Source organism: Enhydra lutris, unplaced genomic scaffold (assembly GCF_002288905.1).
Source record: "Enhydra lutris kenyoni isolate GAN:26980312 unplaced genomic scaffold, ASM228890v2 scaffoldscaffold17, whole genome shotgun sequence".
Lineage (NCBI taxonomy): Eukaryota > Metazoa > Chordata > Mammalia > Carnivora > Mustelidae > Enhydra > Enhydra lutris.
Genome location: NW_019154101.1, coordinates 40,210,450 through 40,235,217, shown reverse-complemented (window position 1 = coordinate 40,235,217; position 24,768 = coordinate 40,210,450).

Sequence of the window (24,768 nt, the reverse complement as noted above, 5' to 3'; positions counted from 1 at the left end):
GGTTTTGTAAAGAACCATCTGTATGACAAATATCCTTGTCCAATACTTACCAGCTAACTAGACAGTGGCACCCAGGACGCTAAGTGACATCAGGAATCCAGGTGATTTTTGGTTGGATCACCCCTGTCACCCCCCTCACCTCCACCCCTCACCACCACCATCAAAAACCAGCCCCGCCAGTCCTTATGGCACGAAGAGGAAAGTCTTCACATGGTATTTACTTGAAACTTGAAGGATATGGAAACAAAAAGTAAGTTATTTCCCAGAAATAAGGCTCTTAATAAATTGAAGAAAGATCACCACCAGCTGATATGACTGGTCCACATGACATTTTTCAAAATGAAATAAAGGCATGGTCTTTCTGCCATAGGACCCAACAGATAAAGCAGAAATGTACCAATATTAGTAAATGGCATGTCTGGCAAGTAAACAAAAAAAAAATCATACTTGTAAAGAAATATTATTTTAATGAAATATAAGTGACCATAGTAAATCTAAATGATGTTTATAAATCGTTTTTGTAAATTTAAGGAGTTTTGAGTAGCAGCTCATTAATAATTGGGGAAAGAGAAACATTGGAGTGTTTGATAACTCAATATTCAAATAGAATTTTCAGGTGACATTCTTAGCAGCAAATAATAATTCCATTTTTCTGGAAAATCTGCATTTAGAAAATGGACATTAGTCTCCAATTACCATTTGAATACACACACAAGCCAAAATGTTGCCAGTGTCGCCATTATTGCCACAATTAAATGCCAGTAGTTTAAAACAATAGCCAACCAGAAAATACACCTTCTAATCAATTTTTTCAAAGCATACTAAGTTTAAAAACTTGAAAATATTTTAGAAGAAAGTACATAGTACTAAACGTACTGACACAGTCGTGAACCAATAAAATCCAACCATGCAATGATATGTTGTTTGACAAAGCGGAGGGGCTGCTTCAAAAAAACCATACCGAGAAAAAAATCAAATACATGGTCCTAACAAGAAGGACAAGGTTAATGAAGATATAAGATATACTAAAGTAATCTGGTTCTTTAGATTAACTTTGAGTTATTTTTACATGGCCTAGAGTATCTTACGTAACTGGGAATCTGGCAAACACAGAAGGAAGGGGTCACAGCAGCACACACAGTGTAAACCAGATATAGTCCAGATATACTTGCATTCAATATCCTTGGCCAGCAAAAGCCATACAGCCAGAAGTCTATATCACGTTCGCCCGCGTCATGATGATAAAAAATAAGAATAATATCGAACTATCTGAAAGGCGGTTGTCACCTTCTGGATAAGAAAACAGGGGCATGGAGAGTATGGATGAATTGCTTACAAAATAAGACTCAGTAGTGAAGCCCCCCGCTACTAAAGACGGGTGGGAAGTGTGGGGCACCTGGCCCAGGAAGCAGAACAGCAAGGGGATAAAGGCTATGCTGGAGACCTGCTTTGGAGTCTGGACTCCACTCGCCGACTCTCAGGAAAGTTATTCCAAGCTGCAAACAGTTAAATGGGGGAAATAACAGTACCTACCTCATGTGAACATTAAGTTATTTCTTGCCCATAAAGCTTTTTGTTTGCACTGTGCTAATAATTGTAATGCTTATTATTGTCATAGTATGAAAAGTAGGTTTCACAGTGTATGTAAGCATTCCAGATATATTGGGAATATTTTAAGGGGCTGCTCAAGATGGAGTGAGTCTCAGAGCTAGACTGACTCTCAAGATGACATTATGTGGGGCACCTGGGTGGCTCAGTGGGTTGAAGCCTCTGTCTTCGGCTCAGGACATGATCCCAGGGTCCAGGGATCGAGCCCCACATCAGGCTCACTGCTCAGCAGGGAGCCTGCTTCCTCCTCTCTCTCTCTCTGCCTGTCTCTCTGCCTACTTGTGATCTCTGTCTGTCAAATAAATAAAATCTTAAAAAAAAAAAAAAGATGACATTAGGTGGTGGTCTTCCGAGGTAGAGCAAGTTCTGAGGCAGTTAATGGAAATTATTCTACCATATAAAAAAATTTTTTAAAGACTTTTTTAAAATTTATTTGATAGACAGAGATCACAAGTAGGCAGAGAGGCAGGCAGAGAGAGAGAAGAAGGGAAGCAGGCTCTCTGCCAAGCAGAGAGCCCGATGCAGGGCTTGATCCCAAGACCCTGGGATCATGACCTGAGCCGAAGGCAGAGGCTTTAACCCACTGAGCCACCCAGGCACCCCTCTACCATATAAAATTAATAGCTTCACTAAGCTTTTCTTCTGGAGCTTTTGGCCAGCAGAATAAGTTCTGTTTCCCCACTGGGGGTGGAGGACAGACGGACCAGCTGAGTAGATATTCCAGTAAACAGAATTGTCACATTTAAGGAGCACACATCACCAGCTCCTAAGGAAAGCATAGCCTGATACTTGACAAAAGGACACTGAAGTTACTTCCATTTTCCTCTGAGGCTTCAGACGGTGTTTCAAGCTCGTGAATTACCTGAACACCATCGGACTGAACCCCATGCGTGGCCAAAGTTGGGAGATGCATCAGGTGGTGACCACCCCTAGTTCACCAGTTGTTTGTGGACAGTGTTTACAGTTACGTGTCCGGAGATAAGGCTGTAGTTTGGATGGGCTCAGAATTCCCCCCTGCCCCATCCTCCCACCTAGTATCTTTTCTGCTTTCACTATTAAAAACGAACTGGTCATCATCATAATGTTACAAAATGTATTTAATTATATACCTTAAAAGGGAAATGGCTATTTGTCCATACCTGCTTTTGTAACATACTAGATTAGATGAAAACTTGTCAAATAAACTCAGTCTCATGATCTCTGCTGCTCAGAATGTGGCATAATTAAAGTCAGTGGCATTAGCTATAAATGTCATTATAATCTCATTTCACTTTCAATCTTCTCAGCCACCAAATTTTTTATAGGAGCTGTTAATAAAGAGGAAAAGTGACTATTGCATTCCCCTCTTTCTGCTCTTGCCTAACCTCCGATGGAGTCTTAACAAGCAAAGAAATGAGCAAAAATGAGCAAGAAAGGGAAGAATAAAAGATCAAAGTGCTGAGACAACGCACGAACGGACTAATTAAGGATTGGAAATGGAAGCTCTCATGTTTGCACTTTACTCTTTTGCTCCTGTTGCTTTTTACTCTCCTTTCCTGGGAACCAGTGTGCATAAGGACTAAGTAGACCGCCTAGAATGGATGCGTTCTCTCGGACTTGAGTCTTGGAGAAGGAAAGTAAACCCGAGAGATACTTACAGAGAAGAGAGAACAGTGGGGTCCAATGTCTATCATTGTCTATCATAATTTTGCAATTATTTTGAAATCCCTGTTCAAGTCATGTCAGTGTCTGTGAAAAACCTTCAGATACAAGTGGCCTGAAAAGTGCTGCATTTAGCCCACTGCAAACACCTGGTACCCAGCACCTCTGTGCAAAGCTGGGAATTAGCTTATTAGCTAATGTCAAACATATTAACTATGAAGAATGTAACACAAGAACTGACCAAATATTTTATAGTACCGATATAGGCACCATTAAATAATTATTTTTTGTATACAAGGCCTTTTTTGTTCCCTCAGTCAAAAGGAGGTTCAGTCCAGCTAAATTCAGTCCTGGCCACTAATGTCTGGCATGACCCAGCACAGTTGCTCTCCTCGACCCGGCATGTGGACACCAACACAAAACACCCCAGACCCTTAATCTCTAGATAGAATCCTAAGACTCCACTATGTAATTTTTTTAAAAATCAACTGTCCAGACCACATGATATTGAAGGTCTCATCTGACTTCAGGAGGCTTTGGTTCTACCTCTGCCTGAAGGAGGTTCAACATGTCAGCACTGGCTCGGTGTCACAGATCCTGAAAACAGTGTGCAAAACAACAAATCCTGCCAACAGCTATCACAGCCACCCCTGAGTGCCCACTCGATGGCAGACACCAGGTTCTCTCTTTCTTATTCCTCAAGGAACCTTCCAGTATGGACATTGTTATCTCTGCTTTCCAGATGAGCACTCTGATGTGCAGAGAAGTTAAGCATTTTGCTCAGGGCCTTGCAACTAACTCAAGTTCATCATCATCAATGTCACTTTGTGCCCATAGTACTGGGTATTATTAACACATGTATCCAGTCTTCTAGGAGCTTCCAGTCTATCTGAGAAAAGAAAATGGGAGTGATAACCTTGTTTGCTCTACACATTATAGATGGGCAATCTTAGACCTGAGTGAAGGCGAGGACTTTATGAGTCAGAGAAGAGGAAGGTAGACATCGATGGGACCCCAAGTGTTTGGAGACCAAGGGGAATGGTGATAGGCATGGAAGGTTGGGTAGGGGCAGAGTAAGAAAAAGGTCTAGAAATATGGATGGGGAATGATTGAGTATAGCTTAAAGTATCTGGACTCCATTCTTTAAATCATCAGGAACCAATCTCCTGATTCTGGAGGGGCTGGTAATTTAACCGGCATGCTGCCTCCTCTAGGAGCCTTCCTTGAATGCCTGAGACCATGTCAGGTGCCTCTCTTCCATTTCCCATGCAGCCTGGGTCCACTCCTTCCTATCCCTCCCCTACCCTATTGTCAATGCCTCTGCATTTCTATGGGGGAGTATTCTCCCTTTAAACAAGAGTGAAACAAGCAACTGGATGAGAGGACATATTTGTACCAGCCAAGGTTGGTCTTTGTTTGGGAAATATCTGGACATCTTGGACATCTCCTTGAATAAGCAGGCGAGGCTCTCTAGGACCTAAAGAGAAAGGAAACCTCTACTGTTTTCCAGTTCTACTTCCGACCTGCTTTTCCCAATGGCTCTATGGCTGACTTCCATAGGACAGGAAGAAATCAAAGAGACTTTTTAAAGATCTTATTTATTTATTTACTTGACAGAGAGAGAGAGAGAGAGATCACAAGTAGACAGAGAGGCAGGCAGAGAGAGAGGAAGGGAAGCAGGCTCCCCACTGAGCAGAGAGCCCAATGCGGGGCTAGATCCCAGGACCCTGAGATCATGACCTGAGCCAAAGGCAGAGGCTTAACTCACTGAGCCACCCAGGCGCCCCTCAAAGAGACTTTTTAGACAGAAGACCCCTTCTCTGAGGTCTGGAGCATGTGTTGCCTCAGGAAGAAGAGGGAACCTATAAATGTGGGTGCTAATGCTTGCCACAGCTTGTCATTTTCCAAAAATGTCACAGTAATCTTTATATCTTTATTCTAAGTACAGTAAGCCAAATTAGTGAGAATCTCCTATTTCTAAGTTAATAAAAATCCCCATTTCAAAGGAAAACTGAGCCGCACATGGCCTATGACTGAAGTTAATGTGTGCTAGAATGTTGATCGTTATGTTGCAAGCCATAATATGTAAGCTGGCACAAAGAAAAGTTGAACATGTTGCCTAAAGTGTCACTTAGTGAGGTCAAGAAAACATCATTTTTTAAAAAGATTTATTTTTTTATTTATTTGAGGTGGGGGCAGAGGGAGAGGAGAGAGAGAATCCTCAGCAGACACCCCACTGAGCACGGAGCCTGACATGGGGCTCGATCCCAGGACTCTGATCATGACCTGAGCCAAACCGGGAGTTGGCTGTTCAACTAGCTGAGCCACCCAGGTGCCCCAAGAAAACTTATTACTAATCTTTGTCCCTAGTGAACAAGAAGTGGAAAAAAAGAGAGGGAACTGAAATCCACCAGTGACTGACCCCCTCCGGCGGGGTGTGACCCCCCCTTAATTCAGCAAACACTCACTAGCACAGACAGGTGCAAGGCCCATGCCCGGCATGGGAGGGTCACAGGATAGTCGGGTACGTCATTCCCCAAAGGAGCTTATATTCCACTGGAGTTACACCATTTCAAGGAATGCTATGGAAATAACATTTCTCCCAGTTCATACGTGGAAACAGCCATAGGCTGTTTAAGAGATAAATACAATTGCTCTCTCCTGGAAAAACCCAGCAAAATATTTAGGACCATTAAACCATCATGATTCTGGCTCTGACTTCAAATAAACAGGATAAATAAACCCTCCCTTCTCTGCATTTCTAATTTAGCAAAGCCTTTACACACCCCTAAGAGCAAGTGAATTTCATATTTCCATCTTATTCGAAATGTGCTGGCATTTTGCTAGATGTTGTAACTGCACTTTGGCAGCTCTGAACTACCTATTTGCAGATATAAAGCAATATCTGCTCAGAGTGTCTAATTCTGGGCCCATATACACATACATATGTATGCACATATTTAAAATATCTAGGATGCATATATTAGTGCTGGCATTAGGCACAGACAGAAACTAGAGATGTGCCAGACCAGTATCAAGTAATATTACGAGATCTCATTTATTGAGCACCGACTGTGTGTTAAGTCAGATGCTTGCACTGATACCATGTTTAATTTCCAGAGTGCTCATAAACAGTTACTAACACGTACTGAGCACTTTCCATGCACCAGGCTTTTATTTGTTTATTTTGTATGGGATTGTTGAGTCACTGTGTTGTGTGTCTGAAACTAATACAACATCGCATGTCAACTGCACTTCCATAATAAAATTATTAGAAAGACATACATTATCATCACCTCCCAAATTCCCTTCCCATTCTCCATGTGCCAGACTTTTATTTGAAGAACTTTTTCATGCATCAGCTTGTTTAAAGCACCGACGGCCCTAAGTTGTCGCAGAGCTGGAACTCACTCCCGGGCGGCTGGGCATCGAAGTCCAGACTTGCAACTGCTACACTTTACTGCCTTTTTAAGAAGAGTTATTGATAGCCCATGTAGAGATGGGGACACTGAGATAGCAGAGAGGCTCACAGAGCCAGCAAGTAGCCAAAGTGGGTTTGGACCCAGGACACCTGGCTCCAGCTCCCAATCCTTTATGTCTCATGATATAATGGCCATGCTATATTGGTGTCCGTGGCATATATGAGGAAGGAAAGCTTGTTGTTTGAGAAGCCAAGGCGGGGAGAAGTGGGAAGTGTACAAAGTATAAGGTGGGTGTTCTGAAAGTCCTTCTAGATCAATTGACCATGTAAGTTACCATCCAAACTTTTGAAAGTGAAATGGGTGCCATTAATGCCAGGATAGCAGGCACAGCATGGAAGGTACCGTCATGCAATAGGGCTCCAATAAAATCATGCCTACATTTCCGCGCATTGACTTAATAGTTGAAGTGAATAAAAAGACACATGGGGGAAAAATATACACCATTTTCTTTAATTTAAGTGATCCTTATTATCTTGAAAAAACTAGGTTTTAGGAATCCTCCAAAATCTACTCAAATTCACATCACAGAGCAAGAATCTTTTTTTTCAGGGAACTTAAATGATTGTGTGAAACCAGCCAATATTATTCATATTGTACATTTATCTAAAATGCTTGAAAACAAATTAAGAGACATATCTATGTTTTGGGCTCCTACCAAGATTTGTTAATTAGTATACAGCGATTCCTTTTCAAAAACTAATGATGTACTATATGTTGGCTAACTGAACATAATTAAAAAAAAAAGAATAAAAAATGAGGGAAATTTAAAGCAACTCTATCCTAGTCTTTGCTTCTCATCATTCTACCTGTAATGCCCCACACTATTGCTTATTTCATCTTAATTTCTTTGCTTCCATTTTGTAAACTCATTTAAAAGTAAGTATCTCTCATTGTAAGAAGTCTATCTAGGAGGTTTAAATTCAAAGAGTAGGAACAGCAGATCCACATTCACTTAGAAAAATGCAAAGCTTCAAACATGGGACGTTTCCAGGTTATAGAGCATCCTTCAAGGAAATGAATCCTCACAGTCCAGCTCTATTTGTTATTAAAAACTTAGAGATGAAACGGAGGAGGAGGGATAAGTTCTAGGAGCTTAAAGAACATAAAAAGTAATCCCTCTAGCAGACTGGGAAGGGCAAACTGTCAGACAGTGGAAGGGAAGTCCTACCAACTCCTGAAATGCTGCAAAAGGAAAAATATAATTTGACGTCAAATTCAGTGGTCTGCAGGTGCATCCCTGTTGGTATGCTAATAAATTCATTGGGACATGAGTACAGATTTCTTATAGAAATAATTATTTTATGAACCGTGAGACATATTATACTGGACGATACTTTTTCTGAACAGCAGGTCTTAAAGAATCACTGAGCAAATACTTTTAGAATATTTTAAGAATTTTACAATTGTCGGGGTGCCTCAGTGGCTCAATTGGTAAGCAGCTGACTCTCAGTTTCAGCGCAAGTCATGGTCTCAGGGTCATGGGACCAAGCCCTGTGTTGGGCTCCACACTCAGCACGGAGTCTGCTTGAGATTCTCTCTTCCTGCGTGCTCTCTCTCTCTCAAATAAATAAACCTTTAAAAAAAAAAAAAAGAATTCTACTGTTGTTGCAAGTGCTGGGAATACAGTGGTGGAAAAGTCATGGGCCTTATCCTTCTGAAGTTCACAATCTAGAAGGGAAGACAAGGATTAAACAAGTAAACACACAAATAAACAAATACTCTAAAACTCTGTAAGCAAATCTAATAGGAAAATCACATTTGTTTTACTGGCATTCACTTTACAATCAACTTTACAGGAAAGCAGCTATTCTTCAAGGCTTAAAATAACATAAAACCATAGATGAGGAGCAACGGAATTAAAGTCAACATAATTTATGTACTAATAATTGTTTACTAGAATTTTTCCTACAGCATATCAGGGAAAGAGAAAGGCGAGGAGCAAGAAAAAGAGAAAAATGTTAATGTCTTTCTTCATTTCAGCTTTTATTTCATTCATTGGCATTTGTTTTATTTTTGCTGCCGTAGGATCTTTTCCATACTCCCTGTATGGTTATATTTATCTTTACATCATTTATACCTTTATATTATCATAATAGAAATTATCATAGCTAACCCATTAACCCCCCTTATTATCACACAATAGAGAGGAAACAATGATTTTTTACAAAGGCACTGAGGTAATGCTTGAAGAAAGACCCTGGTAATGCAGATGAGTTTCAATGTGGGGTTCAGGCAGAAATATTTTAGTCTCTCTATTCTACAATCCCTCTGTAAACATCCACAGAGCTATTGAACATCAACATTAACACAGATATTTCTTCTCTAGTTTGTTTGCCTTGTGGAAGGCATAAGCATTTTTACTAAATATCTAAGAGTGAAATTTCATAAAATTTGATATTTTTGAACGTATGTACACAGGGTTCCCCCCACCCTTTAAAAATAAGTAAAATATTTGTTTCCAAAGCCTTCCAAATACACACATCCCGACAAATTGGTTTGTGATGACATAAGACTAGGCAGTTTGCCCATAATTGAAGACATTTTGCCAACAAGTGAGAGGCTGCCAAGAGAAGCAGTGACAGCACTCTGAATATGAGCGGATGATCCCTATGTAAATATAGAGGCTTTCCGCCCTTTCTGAAGCAATGACTCAAGCCCATATGACTGGCAGATACCTTAATTAATCACGGCACCATGTGATGGCCATCCATAAGGACGACTGCCATTTCAGCTCCGAGCTACCCCATTCTTTGATGTGACCCATTCCTTTTTGTCATGATCACATCGTTCTGAACTGAGACACCAAGAAAATTTGAATTACAACCCTTATCTTTTTGCCGTCTTTCCAACAGGATTTATGTCAACACTGAATTTTTACTTTTTCCCTAGCTGTTTTTAGCCCTCGTGGTGTGAACATATGTATATATTTTCTCTCTCAACCTGAGATGGCACTAGGATTTAAGAAAATCAAAGCTCTTTAGAAAATCATAAAGCCCCCAAATAAGAATCCTTTATATGACAAAGAAATGGCATGTTCTTAAGCCTGTATATGGGGCTGGTTCTCCCTGCAAAGACAGAGTAAATTGCTACTCTTCTGGAACATTTTTTTCAGGCCATTAGAGAGCGATTTCTTACGCTAGAGTAGTAATTTATTAAATGAATTCCTAGTGGCCTGAGAGACTTAATGCTCCCACTAAACAGGAGTACCTCATTGCCCCCTCATTAGTAGGAGTTCTTGCCTGTTACAGAAAGTTTCTAAGAGGCAGTAGTGAGCCCATCACAGCCCTTAAGAGCAAAATCTTATTCTCTTTGGTGAGATTAATTATTGACTTTGGGGGCCTATTTTCTGACTTAACAATCACTGGGAAAAGGTTCATGCTATAACTCCATCAGCCCTATCCCTCCCGCCTCCATTCCCTCTGATAATATTTACAGTGGCCTTTGGAGTTATCTCTATAGCTTTTCATTTGAAACCGTCAATGGTTAAAAAGCCTCTACTGGCCTCCATCCCTCTCCATTAATAGGTCCTCCATCTAGTTGCCATGACATTCTCCAGATTCTTATATCACCATCAATGGTCCTCAACCTTTCGTACACCTCCCATAAATAAGCGTGGCTCTTTCAAGTGGCTGGGGCATCAGAGGCTGGGGACAAACCATGTAGAGCAAACACAGGTGGGAGCAATTTTGAGAAGCCCCAAACACTTGTAATAGAACCCTACATTTATGGAACTTTGATATATTAAAAACCACCGATTGGCTATATTTACTTCTACCAACAGCCACTTTTGTGAAATCAACAACAATTTTGTCTCAAGCTCCTGCTTTCCGTCACGTTTTCTTCCTTTTTGTTTTTTAAAGATTTATTTATTTTAGAGAGCGAGAAAGAGAGAGAGAGGGCATGAGGGTGTGGGAACAGCAGAGGGAGAGGAAAAGAGTCTCAGACTTACCGCCGACGTAGAGCCCATGGTGGCCTGATCCCACAACCCTGAGATCATGACCTGAGCTGAAACCCACAGTCGGTAACTTAACCGACTGAGCCACCCAGGTGCCCCTGGGTCACATTTTCTAATAAAGGTTTTATAGCTGATATCAAGTCTGCTATAAGGAAAGGAAAATAAACAAGTTACACTTTGCTAGGCACTCGCAGAGCTCATCTAATTATGGCATGAAACACTCTAAAGCAAATTATGTGTCTTCTTTCACTTGTTCCAAAAGGGGATATTTTACACTCACAGAATATGTATATAACTGTAATACATATATTAATTCATCAATGATAAGATGTTATGTAGAATCAGGGAGATGAATGGCACCCAAACCATGTTCCTACACTGCCTGGCCTGATCCCTATGTCTCATTATCTAACAATAAGGAGAAAGGATTTGGCCAGGAATGGCCAGAGCGGCCACTGTGAGGAGCAGCCTTGGCTGCTGGAAATGCAGGTGGAGGACATGGGCTCAGGGCAGTTCAGTCTAAGTGAGCACTGTCCAGGACTAGCACTAAGGTCTTGGGCATCCTAACACAAGGAAATGAGCAGCAGAGAATGAAAGAAACAGAGCATCCAATTAGAGAGATTAAATAAATCTTTTATCAATATAATGTAAAGACAAATGACAGTTCTTTGAGAAACAAAAGGAAATCCTTCCTTACAAATGTCTGAATGATGGTTATGAACACTCCATAAATGGGCGTGAAATACTTAGGGGTTTTTTTGGTGGGTTGTGTTTTAGTGATCATGGAAGCAATACGTCTTCAGTGCTGATGGTCATCAATAAAAGAAAAATAATAAAAATGCCCATAACCATACTAATCAGAGATTCAAAATGCTAACATATGGCTATCTGACCTTCCAATATGTTCCTACATGTACAGACTACATATATACTTTTGCATACTCTCTGAAGTATTTTACAGTATTTTAAAGACCTTTAGAATATTCCAGAGACTTGTTTTTCATTTGTCAAAGAATCAATGGGCTTTTTCCCCCCAAATATATTTTTTTCCAGGTAAATGGCTATTTGCGTGTGTGCATGTATGTGTGTGTGTGTGTGTGTGTGTGTGTTTTAATTCCATTTTTTAATATGATTATCAGGGAATTCATTCAAGAGCAGGAGAACCTTCCATAAATTTCTCCTGCTCTTCATTTTACCACTCTATGGTGAAAAATAGCAATAGGTTATGAACTAGCTTTTGAGCACTTTTTCATTTCAGTATAGGGCTGATGGTTCCTGCATAAAATTACCTATAACCTTCTGGATCTATCTTTCAAGTAGTTATGCATATGATTTAATATGCTGGCCCAGGCATATTAGAGTCATCTAAATATATGGATTGCGTGTGTCAGCTCTTTCTCATAAATAATAATGTTGTACTTTCTTTCTCAAAACAATTGGCTGTCACGGTGACAACTGATTGTAGGAAAAACAAAGAGAGTTTCTTGTCCTGGATCCTTAATAGGTTTTAAATAATAAAAATTAGAACGTGGTAAGCTCAAAATCATAGCAATTACATTTCCCTTGTTGAGATTATAATCCAAATTCTCACACTAATTCCATGCCGTGTGTTTAAATTTTAGTTCACTGAGCCTTGCTGGTTAGACTAGAGACATCTTGTAGTATTTCTTTCAATATCTAGCTAACTATGGTATTGGATTTAGCAAGTATTCCCTCAGAGCCCTGATGTGGCATTTGGAGAAACAGCTGTTCAGTTTCATATTGGGGGAACAGCCATGAAATGAAATGTTTATGTTTAAAACTAGATATGGATTTTATACATCCTGTTCCTATTTAATGAAAGGCTATGTGACTTTAAGAAATCATTAGGTATTTCATTGTTTAGTCCTATGTTCCTTCTACATAAACAAGATTTTCTCAGAGGCCAATGCTACCCAGATCCCAACAAGCCTCAAAGGCCTGAAGAAAGTGTGTTTTTCAGGCCCTGCAAAGACTGGGTTTCATTTGTAAACCAAGGCAGGCAGGCGAGCTCTCTGGACCCTTTTCACTCCAAACAGGAGCTCCTAACACTTCACCTCTGGACGCAATGCTGACCCAGCCCACAGCCTCACTCCCAGGGTAGGGCTTCTGCACCTTAGAAACGCAAGGATGTGTTTTCATAGATTTTTAAAAATTAAAACCACACACTTGCAATGCAAACTGCAGAAAGGAAAAGCCAAAACAATGACTGCGCTTGCTTCCTGTTTTTAATTTCCCCAAGAGGGACACCTCAAGTTCCTCTCTGTTCAAGGGCTTCAAAGCTGCTTTACCGCTGGAAGTCCTGTGGGGAGCCAGGGACAGGGCAACTTTCCCAAAGCGTGGTGTCAATTTCGGAAGCACAGCTGATTTGCACTGTGACTCTTTTTAGGAGCATATTTATATCAGCTCTATCCTCACATAAAGGTCACTTGAGAAAAATATAGAACTTTTGAGATAAAAGTAGGTTTGACAAAGCCGGCAATGAGGACTTGTCCCAGCCACCATCTGCTGAGTCCATTAACTTAAATTTTGGGCACACTAGTCCATTCCATCTTAAACTGAAAGGCATCCCTCTCTCTGCCCAAGGTCAATGTCTCCCCACCACACCTTCTCAGGAGCGCCATCTCTGGATGATCTCCTCACTCTGTTTCTTGCATCTGGTCTTCCAGCACTCTCTGTGGACTCCTTAGCTTGATCCAAATCCAACCTAACTTTCAAAACAAAATCCACAAACCTCTCCATCCATCTCTCCCCTTCTTCAGCTATAGCTACTCCAGCTCCCTCCCCTCTACGGCTACCCTTTTCTAAGAGGTTAATGCTACTCACAGTCTCTTTTCCTCACCTTCCACCCAGCCATCAAAGTCATGTCACCTCTTCTCCCCAGAGTCTGTGCCTTCCATGTCATGGGGCTTAATCTACTGGATAGTCTTCATTTCTTACCTTCCCTTCACCTTTCTGCAGCACAGGACACTATCAAATAAGAAAGAAAGAAAGAAAGAAAGAAAGAAAGAAAGAAAGAAAGAAAGAAAGAAGGAAAAGTTTGGCATCGCCAACTCTTAGTTCATTCCCATGCAGGAGGACACTGACTCATACATGAACTCTGCAAAGCAGGGCTGGAGGGAAAGCAGAGAGAGCTAGAAAGGAAGGATCATGGAGAATCACTGCAAAACTCATTATAGTCCTTTGCTAGATGGAGAGTCCAAGAGGGGCCATTCCCCTGGGCTCTCCCCACCATAAGGGAGGGGCTCAAGAACCCCAGAGGTGACTCTGTAGCACCACTTCTGGCCACAATGTGGAGAGGAAGAGTCCATAACCCCTTGTCAGTTTACCTCCACTCTCTGCTAATAGGAGTGGCTCTCCCTCTGAAGAATAGAAGACTTAAAAAAAAAACCCAAGCAGGGGGAAGGATTGTTTGGCATCTACTGTTGCCTCACAGGTCAGGCCAGTCCAGTAAAAATACATGGAAATAAGGCCTTTAAACAAATGACTGAAAGAAATAGCCCAGGCTCAGCTTGATGTATGTGGTGGGATTTTTAGTTTTACCAAGCAGTCAGGCAAAGATGTGCTCATTTTTACAAATTTCCTGTGATGAGAGAAACTGACTGAAATGTGATCTGACAGTGGGTCTGGTTCTCATTGCTTCAAAAGCTTGTTCAGGAAGGAAACTGCTGAACTGAATGTTGAGGCATCAAAGATGTTCACAAGAAAGTGTCTGGATTGGTTCTTTTCCCCCCAAAGTATTTCACTAGTCAAAATGTCAGGTTTAATCTGGAAAAAGAGAATTAAAAAAAAATCAAAATGATGTATCTCTCCTCCAATTCTGACAAACACTAGAGCTATATTAGACCAGAATTTATGCCTTACTTTAATAATTAAAATTGAAGTGACAGATTAACTTCCATTTTTATAGTTTTTGAAATCTCATTTCATTGCAAATTTTAAATTGTTTTGGCAAGTAAAACTATCTGGAACATATCACAACATGTTCAGTCTCCTCTATTTTAAAAAATGAACTTGTCCTAACCCTTCTTGCCTCATTTACTGCCTTATTCCCTTCAAACTCATGCTTCTTTCAAGAAATCTATTTTTTCTCCTTCGTCTTCACTCTCCAGCAATGGCAATTTGGCATTCTTTGTGTCATGACTCCATCAAGGTCACCAATGTCTTAGCCTTGCCCAAGCCAAGAGATACTTAGACCCATTTGTCACATTGTCCACGTCCTCCTTGGAACTCCCCCATTGCCTTCTATGACACCACCCACTGTGGCTCTTCTTCCTCTCCTGATTCTCCTCCCACTCCACTGATCACACCTCCTCCATGTTCAGTACTGACAACTATCCTTCTGCTCTCCCTTTAATTGTCTCTCTTCCCCAGAGATTCTTTCTCAACTCTTGTCTTTTTAATTTGCAGACAATCATGTTGGTGAGTTCAAATGGGTCCACAGCCTCAACCGTTGCTCTGAGCTTTTTCTTTTCACCCATTTTCTTCTCCATCTTATTGTGCCTGGAATGCACCTTCGAGACGTAAGTCAGCACAGTGTTGGGCACATATGCATATTAAGTCCCAACTGAAGAGTGAATGAATGGATGTATACATCTGATGTACAGAAGTGTTCTTAGCTCTGCTAGGAGATCCAGGGGCTGGGTTTCTGAAGGAGAAGCCTGGATTACATTCAGTCTTTCAAATGCAGTAGCTCAGAACTACTCTGTGAAGTCAGTATCATCATCATCCTCTTGATGAATGATTCAAATTCAGGTCTTTCTGATTATAAAACTGATGTTGTGTTCCACTATATTATGTTGGCACACACACACAAGAGTGGGGAGAGAGAATCGTTCTTCTCACTTTTCAAAAGAATACCTTGCAGCTTCATCACCTCAAGGACTCTACTGTAATAGTGGAGTGGAGAGGCTGTGTTGAAGAGCTTGGCATAATCCAGCCAAAGTAATATGGCTCCAGGAAGGAGACAGCTACCAAAAGAAGGACAGGCTAAGTAGGGCTGAGGTGCTGGGTGGCCTATAGGGGAGAGAGAAGGTGGTTCTATGTCGGCAGTATTTAGGTGACCAGATGACAGAATAATTCAGCCATGCCCAGAAGAGGAAATTACTTCTTAACCTACTAGACAATGACTTCCTTGGGGCTCCCAAATATCCTCACCAAAGGGCTTGTCCAGGGGACCTAGAGTACCACACGAGTCTGAAGCAAGATGCAGGAAGAAAGAGTTTGCCACACAAAGTTTTGCCTTTTGAAAACAGTGGCTCTTGAACAGGTCATGAAATTTATATGACTAGAAATACTGGTATAATTTTCTTGCTTTATTGAAATAAATAAATCATGTTTTAGAATGTGATGACTCTTCTCTTTTGAGCTGAAATGTTTAATTTTGTAAGTACACTTTCCAGAACGGTGAGAGGAAATGCATCTGAGAAGCTATTAAGATTTTATCAAACGTTATCAATTCATGACACAGAAGTGTGTCACATACGTGAGTGAGAAGGATAACCTGAAATAATTACAAATAGATTTTTGCTCACAGCAAACCCACAACAAGCTCTCTTAATAAATAGTCTCCTTTTACTGTAAAGTTGAATAAGTGAAAGGGATTAATTCATGGTCTGAAAACACATCTCAGCAATGCTCAAGGGACAGTATCTCAACAGACATCTGGAGAAGCCACTGATTAATTAATAGATTAATTAATCAGACGGCTGTAATCCTAGGAGAGAATTTAATTGTTTGGATTAATAACCCTACTAATTAATCCTAAAAATCAACAACCTTACAGTTGAGAGAATGCTGGTTTTGTAAAGAACCATCTGTATGACAAATATCCTTGTCCAATACTTACCAGCTAACTAGACAGTGGCACCCAGGACGCTAAGTGACATCAGGAATCCAGGTGATTTTTGGTTGGATCACCCCTGTCACCCCCCTCACCTCCACCCCTCACCACCACCATCAAAAACCAGCCCCGCCAGTCCTTATGGCACGAAGAGGAAAGTCTTCACATGGTATTTACTTGAAACTTGAAGGATATGGAAACAAAAAGTAAGTTATTTCCCAGAAATAAGGCTCTTAATAAATTGAAGAAAGATCACCACCAGCTGATATGACTGGTCCACATGACATTTTTCAAAATGAAATAAAGGCATGGTCTTTCTGCCATAGGACCCAACAGATAAAGCAGAAATGTACCAATATTAGTAAATGGCATGTCTGGCAAGTAAACAAAAAAAAAATCATACTTGTAAAGAAATATTATTTTAATGAAATATAAGTGACCATAGTAAATCTAAATGATGTTTATAAATCGTTTTTGTAAATTTAAGGAGTTTTGAGTAGCAGCTCATTAATAATTGGGGAAAGAGAAACATTGGAGTGTTTGATAACTCAATATTCAAATAGAATTTTCAGGTGACATTCTTAGCAGCAAATAATAATTCCATTTTTCTGGAAAATCTGCATTTAGAAAATGGACATTAGTCTCCAATTACCATTTGAATACACACACAAGCCAAAATGTTGCCAGTGTCGCCATTATTGCCACAATTAAATGCCAGTAGTTTAAAACAATAGCCAACCAGAAAATACACCTTCTAATCAATTTTTTCAAAGCATACTAAGTTTAAAAACTTGAAAATATTTTAGAAGAAAGTACATAGTACTAAACGTACTGACACAGTCGTGAACCAATAAAATCCAACCATGCAATGATATGTTGTTTGACAAAGCGGAGGGGCTGCTTCAAAAAAACCATACCGAGAAAAAAATCAAATACATGGTCCTAACAAGAAGGACAAGGTTAATGAAGATATAAGATATACTAAAGTAATCTGGTTCTTTAGATTAACTTTGAGTTATTTTTACATGGCCTAGAGTATCTTACGTAACTGGGAATCTGGCAAACACAGAAGGAAGGGGTCACAGCAGCACACACAGTGTAAACCAGATATAGTCCAGATATACTTGCATTCAATATCCTTGGCCAGCAAAAGCCATACAGCCAGAAGTCTATATCACGTTCGCCCGCGTCATGATGATAAAAAATAAGAATAATATCGAACTATCTGAAAGGCGGTTGTCACCTTCTGGATAAGAAAACAGGGGCATGGAGAGTATGGATGAATTGCTTACAAAATAAGACTCAGTAGTGAAGCCCCCCGCTACTAAAGACGGGTGGGAAGTGTGGGGCACCTGGCCCAGGAAGCAGAACAGCAAGGGGATAAAGGCTATGCTGGAGACCTGCTTTGGAGTCTGGACTCCACTCGCCGACTCTCAGGAAAGTTATTCCAAGCTGCAAACAGTTAAATGGGGGAAATAACAGTACCTACCTCATGTGAACATTAAGTTATTTCTTGCCCATAAAGCTTTTTGTTTGCACTGTGCTAATAATTGTAATGCTTATTATTGTCATAGTATGAAAAGTAGGTTTCACAGTGTATGTAAGCATTCCAGATATATTGGGAATATTTTAAGGGGCTGCTCAAGATGGAGTGAGTCTCAGAGCTAGACTGACTCTCAAGATGACATTATGTGGGGCACCTGGGTGGCTCAGTGGGTTGAAGCCTCTGTCTTCGGCTCAGGACATGATCCCAGGGTCCAGGGATCGAGCCCCACATCAGGCTCACTGCTCAGCAGGGAGCCTGCTTCCTCCTCTCTCTCTCTCTGCCTGTCTCTCTGCCTACTTGTGATCTCTGTCTGTCAAATAAATAAAATCTTAAAAAAAAAAAAAAGATGACATTAGGTGGTGGTCTTCCGAGGTAGAGCAAGTTCTGAGGCAGTTAATGGAAATTATTCTACCATATAAAAAAATTTTTTAAAGACTTTTTTAAAATTTATTTGATAGACAGAGATCACAAGTAGGCAGAGAGGCAGGCAGAGAGAGAGAAGAAGGGAAGCAGGCTCTCTGCCAAGCAGAGAGCCCGATGCAGGGCTTGATCCCAAGACCCTGGGATCATGACCTGAGCCGAAGGCAGAGGCTTTAACCCACTGAGCCACCCAGGCACCCCTCTACCATATAAAATTAATAGCTTCACTAAGCTTTTCTTCTGGAGCTTTTGGCCAGCAGAATAAGTTCTGTTTCCCCACTGGGGGTGGAGGACAGACGGACCAGCTGAGTAGATATTCCAGTAAACAGAATTGTCACATTTAAGGAGCACACATCACCAGCTCCTAAGGAAAGCATAGCCTGATACTTGACAAAAGGACACTGAAGTTACTTCCATTTTCCTCTGAGGCTTCAGACGGTGTTTCAAGCTCGTGAATTACCTGAACACCATCGGACTGAACCCCATGCGTGGCCAAAGTTGGGAGATGCATCAGGTGGTGACCACCCCTAGTTCACCAGTTGTTTGTGGACAGTGTTTACAGTTACGTGTCCGGAGATAAGGCTGTAGTTTGGATGGGCTCAGAATTCCCCCCTGCCCCATCCTCCCACCTAGTATCTTTTCTGCTTTCACTATTAAAAACGAACTGGTCATCATCATAATGTTACAAAATGTATTTAATTATATACCTTAAAAGGGAAATGGCTATTTGTCCATACCTGCTTTTGTAACATACTAGATTAGATGAAAACTTGTCAAATAAACTCAGTCTCATGATCTCTGCTGCTCAGAATGTGGCATAATTAAAGTCAGTGGCATTAGCTATAAATGTCATTATAATCTCATTTCACTTTCAATCTTCTCAGCCACCAAATTTTTTATAGGAGCTGTTAATAAAGAGGAAAAGTGACTATTGCATTCCCCTCTTTCTGCTCTTGCCTAACCTCCGATGGAGTCTTAACAAGCAAAGAAATGAGCAAAAATGAGCAAGAAAGGGAAGAATAAAAGATCAAAGTGCTGAGACAACGCACGAACGGACTAATTAAGGATTGGAAATGGAAGCTCTCATGTTTGCACTTTACTCTTTTGCTCCTGTTGCTTTTTACTCTCCTTTCCTGGGAACCAGTGTGCATAAGGACTAAGTAGACCGCCTAGAATGGATGCGTTCTCTCGGACTTGAGTCTTGGAGAAGGAAAGTAAACCCGAGAGATACTTACAGAGAAGAGAGAACAGTGGGGTCCAATGTCTATCATTGTCTATCATAATTTTGCAATTATTTTGAAATCCCTGTTCAAGTCATGTCAGTGTCTGTGAAAAACCTTCAGATACAAGTGGCCTGAAAAGTGCTGCATTTAGCCCACTGCAAACACCTGGTACCCAGCACCTCTGTGCAAAGCTGGGAATTAGCTTATTAGCTAATGTCAAACATATTAACTATGAAGAATGTAACACAAGAACTGACCAAATATTTTATAGTACCGATATAGGCACCATTAAATAATTATTTTTTGTATACAAGGCCTTTTTTGTTCCCTCAGTCAAAAGGAGGTTCAGTCCAGCTAAATTCAGTCCTGGCCACTAATGTCTGGCATGACCCAGCACAGTTGCTCTCCTCGACCCGGCATGTGGACACCAACACAAAACACCCCAGACCCTTAATCTCTAGATAGAATCCTAAGACTCCACTATGTAATTTTTTTAAAAATCAACTGTCCAGACCACATGATATTGAAGGTCTCATCTGACTTCAGGAGGCTTTGGTTCTACCTCTGCCTGAAGGAGGTTCAACATGTCAGCACTGGCTCGGTGTCACAGATCCTGAAAACAGTGTGCAAAACAACAAATCCTGCCAACAGCTATCACAGCCACCCCTGAGTGCCCACTCGATGGCAGACACCAGGTTCTCTCTTTCTTATTCCTCAAGGAACCTTCCAGTATGGACATTGTTATCTCTGCTTTCCAGATGAGCACTCTGATGTGCAGAGAAGTTAAGCATTTTGCTCAGGGCCTTGCAACTAACTCAAGTTCATCATCATCAATGTCACTTTGTGCCCATAGTACTGGGTATTATTAACACATGTATCCAGTCTTCTAGGAGCTTCCAGTCTATCTGAGAAAAGAAAATGGGAGTGATAACCTTGTTTGCTCTACACATTATAGATGGGCAATCTTAGACCTGAGTGAAGGCGAGGACTTTATGAGTCAGAGAAGAGGAAGGTAGACATCGATGGGACCCCAAGTGTTTGGAGACCAAGGGGAATGGTGATAGGCATGGAAGGTTGGGTAGGGGCAGAGTAAGAAAAAGGTCTAGAAATATGGATGGGGAATGATTGAGTATAGCTTAAAGTATCTGGACTCCATTCTTTAAATCATCAGGAACCAATCTCCTGATTCTGGAGGGGCTGGTAATTTAACCGGCATGCTGCCTCCTCTAGGAGCCTTCCTTGAATGCCTGAGACCATGTCAGGTGCCTCTCTTCCATTTCCCATGCAGCCTGGGTCCACTCCTTCCTATCCCTCCCCTACCCTATTGTCAATGCCTCTGCATTTCTATGGGGGAGTATTCTCCCTTTAAACAAGAGTGAAACAAGCAACTGGATGAGAGGACATATTTGTACCAGCCAAGGTTGGTCTTTGTTTGGGAAATATCTGGACATCTTGGACATCTCCTTGAATAAGCAGGCGAGGCTCTCTAGGACCTAAAGAGAAAGGAAACCTCTACTGTTTTCCAGTTCTACTTCCGACCTGCTTTTCCCAATGGCTCTATGGCTGACTTCCATAGGACAGGAAGAAATCAAAGAGACTTTTTAAAGATCTTATTTATTTATTTACTTGACAGAGAGAGAGAGAGAGAGATCACAAGTAGACAGAGAGGCAGGCAGAGAGAGAGGAAGGGAAGCAGGCTCCCCACTGAGCAGAGAGCCCAATGCGGGGCTAGATCCCAGGACCCTGAGATCATGACCTGAGCCAAAGGCAGAGGCTTAACTCACTGAGCCACCCAGGCGCCCCTCAAAGAGACTTTTTAGACAGAAGACCCCTTCTCTGAGGTCTGGAGCATGTGTTGCCTCAGGAAGAAGAGGGAACCTATAAATGTGGGTGCTAATGCTTGCCACAGCTTGTCATTTTCCAAAAATGTCACAGTAATCTTTATATCTTTATTCTAAGTACAGTAAGCCAAATTAGTGAGAATCTCCTATTTCTAAGTTAATAAAAATCCCCATTTCAAAGGAAAACTGAGCCGCACATGGCCTATGACTGAAGTTAATGTGTGCTAGAATGTTGATCGTTATGTTGCAAGCCATAATATGTAAGCTGGCACAAAGAAAAGTTGAACATGTTGCCTAAAGTGTCACTTAGTGAGGTCAAGAAAACATCATTTTTTAAAAAGATTTATTTTTTTATTTATTTGAGGTGGGGGCAGAGGGAGAGGAGAGAGAGAATCCTCAGCAGACACCCCACTGAGCACGGAGCCTGACATGGGGCTCGATCCCAGGACTCTGATCATGACCTGAGCCAAACCGGGAGTTGGCTGTTCAACTAGCTGAGCCACCCAGGTGCCCCAAGAAAACTTATTACTAATCTTTGTCCCTAGTGAACAAGAAGTGGAAAAAAAGAGAGGGAACTGAAATCCACCAGTGACTGACCCCCTCCGGCGGGGTGTGACCCCCCCTTAATTCAGCAAACACTCACTAGCACAGACAGGTGCAAGGCCCATGCCCGGCATGGGAGGGTCACAGGATAGTCGGGTACGTCATTCCCCAAAGGAGCTTATATTCCACTGGAGTTACACCATTTCAAGGAATGCTATGGAAATAACATTTCTCCCAGTTCATACGTGGAAACAGCCATAGGCTGTTTAAGAGATAAATACAATTGCTCTCTCCTGGAAAAACCCAGCAAAATATTTAGGACCATTAAACCATCATGATTCTGGCTCTGACTTCAAATAAACAGGATAAATAAACCCTCCCTTCTCTGCATTTCTAATTTAGCAAAGCCTTTACACACCCCTAAGAGCAAGTGAATTTCATATTTCCATCTTATTCGAAATGTGCTGGCATTTTGCTAGATGTTGTAACTGCACTTTGGCAGCTCTGAACTACCTATTTGCAGATATAAAGCAATATCTGCTCAGAGTGTCTAATTCTGGGCCCATATACACATACATATGTATGCACATATTTAAAATATCTAGGATGCATATATTAGTGCTGGCATTAGGCACAGACAGAAACTAGAGATGTGCCAGACCAGTATCAAGTAATATTACGAGATCTCATTTATTGAGCACCGACTGTGTGTTAAGTCAGATGCTTGCACTGATACCATGTTTAATTTCCAGAGTGCTCATAAACAGTTACTAACACGTACTGAGCACTTTCCATGCACCAGGCTTTTATTTGTTTATTTTGTATGGGATTGTTGAGTCACTGTGTTGTGTGTCTGAAACTAATACAACATCGCATGTCAACTGCACTTCCATAATAAAATTATTAGAAAGACATACATTATCATCACCTCCCAAATTCCCTTCCCATTCTCCATGTGCCAGACTTTTATTTGAAGAACTTTTTCATGCATCAGCTTGTTTAAAGCACCGACGGCCCTAAGTTGTCGCAGAGCTGGAACTCACTCCCGGGCGGCTGGGCATCGAAGTCCAGACTTGCAACTGCTACACTTTACTGCCTTTTTAAGAAGAGTTATTGATAGCCCATGTAGAGATGGGGACACTGAGATAGCAGAGAGGCTCACAGAGCCAGCAAGTAGCCAAAGTGGGTTTGGACCCAGGACACCTGGCTCCAGCTCCCAATCCTTTATGTCTCATGATATAATGGCCATGCTATATTGGTGTCCGTGGCATATATGAGGAAGGAAAGCTTGTTGTTTGAGAAGCCAAGGCGGGGAGAAGTGGGAAGTGTACAAAGTATAAGGTGGGTGTTCTGAAAGTCCTTCTAGATCAATTGACCATGTAAGTTACCATCCAAACTTTTGAAAGTGAAATGGGTGCCATTAATGCCAGGATAGCAGGCACAGCATGGAAGGTACCGTCATGCAATAGGGCTCCAATAAAATCATGCCTACATTTCCGCGCATTGACTTAATAGTTGAAGTGAATAAAAAGACACATGGGGGAAAAATATACACCATTTTCTTTAATTTAAGTGATCCTTATTATCTTGAAAAAACTAGGTTTTAGGAATCCTCCAAAATCTACTCAAATTCACATCACAGAGCAAGAATCTTTTTTTTCAGGGAACTTAAATGATTGTGTGAAACCAGCCAATATTATTCATATTGTACATTTATCTAAAATGCTTGAAAACAAATTAAGAGACATATCTATGTTTTGGGCTCCTACCAAGATTTGTTAATTAGTATACAGCGATTCCTTTTCAAAAACTAATGATGTACTATATGTTGGCTAACTGAACATAATTAAAAAAAAAAGAATAAAAAATGAGGGAAATTTAAAGCAACTCTATCCTAGTCTTTGCTTCTCATCATTCTACCTGTAATGCCCCACACTATTGCTTATTTCATCTTAATTTCTTTGCTTCCATTTTGTAAACTCATTTAAAAGTAAGTATCTCTCATTGTAAGAAGTCTATCTAGGAGGTTTAAATTCAAAGAGTAGGAACAGCAGATCCACATTCACTTAGAAAAATGCAAAGCTTCAAACATGGGACGTTTCCAGGTTATAGAGCATCCTTCAAGGAAATGAATCCTCACAGTCCAGCTCTATTTGTTATTAAAAACTTAGAGATGAAACGGAGGAGGAGGGATAAGTTCTAGGAGCTTAAAGAACATAAAAAGTAATCCCTCTAGCAGACTGGGAAGGGCAAACTGTCAGACAGTGGAAGGGAAGTCCTACCAACTCCTGAAATGCTGCAAAAGGAAAAATATAATTTGACGTCAAATTCAGTGGTCTGCAGGTGCATCCCTGTTGGTATGCTAATAAATTCATTGGGACATGAGTACAGATTTCTTATAGAAATAATTATTTTATGAACCGTGAGACATATTATACTGGACGATACTTTTTCTGAACAGCAGGTCTTAAAGAATCACTGAGCAAATACTTTTAGAATATTTTAAGAATTTTACAATTGTCGGGGTGCCTCAGTGGCTCAATTGGTAAGCAGCTGACTCTCAGTTTCAGCGCAAGTCATGGTCTCAGGGTCATGGGACCAAGCCCTGTGTTGGGCTCCACACTCAGCACGGAGTCTGCTTGAGATTCT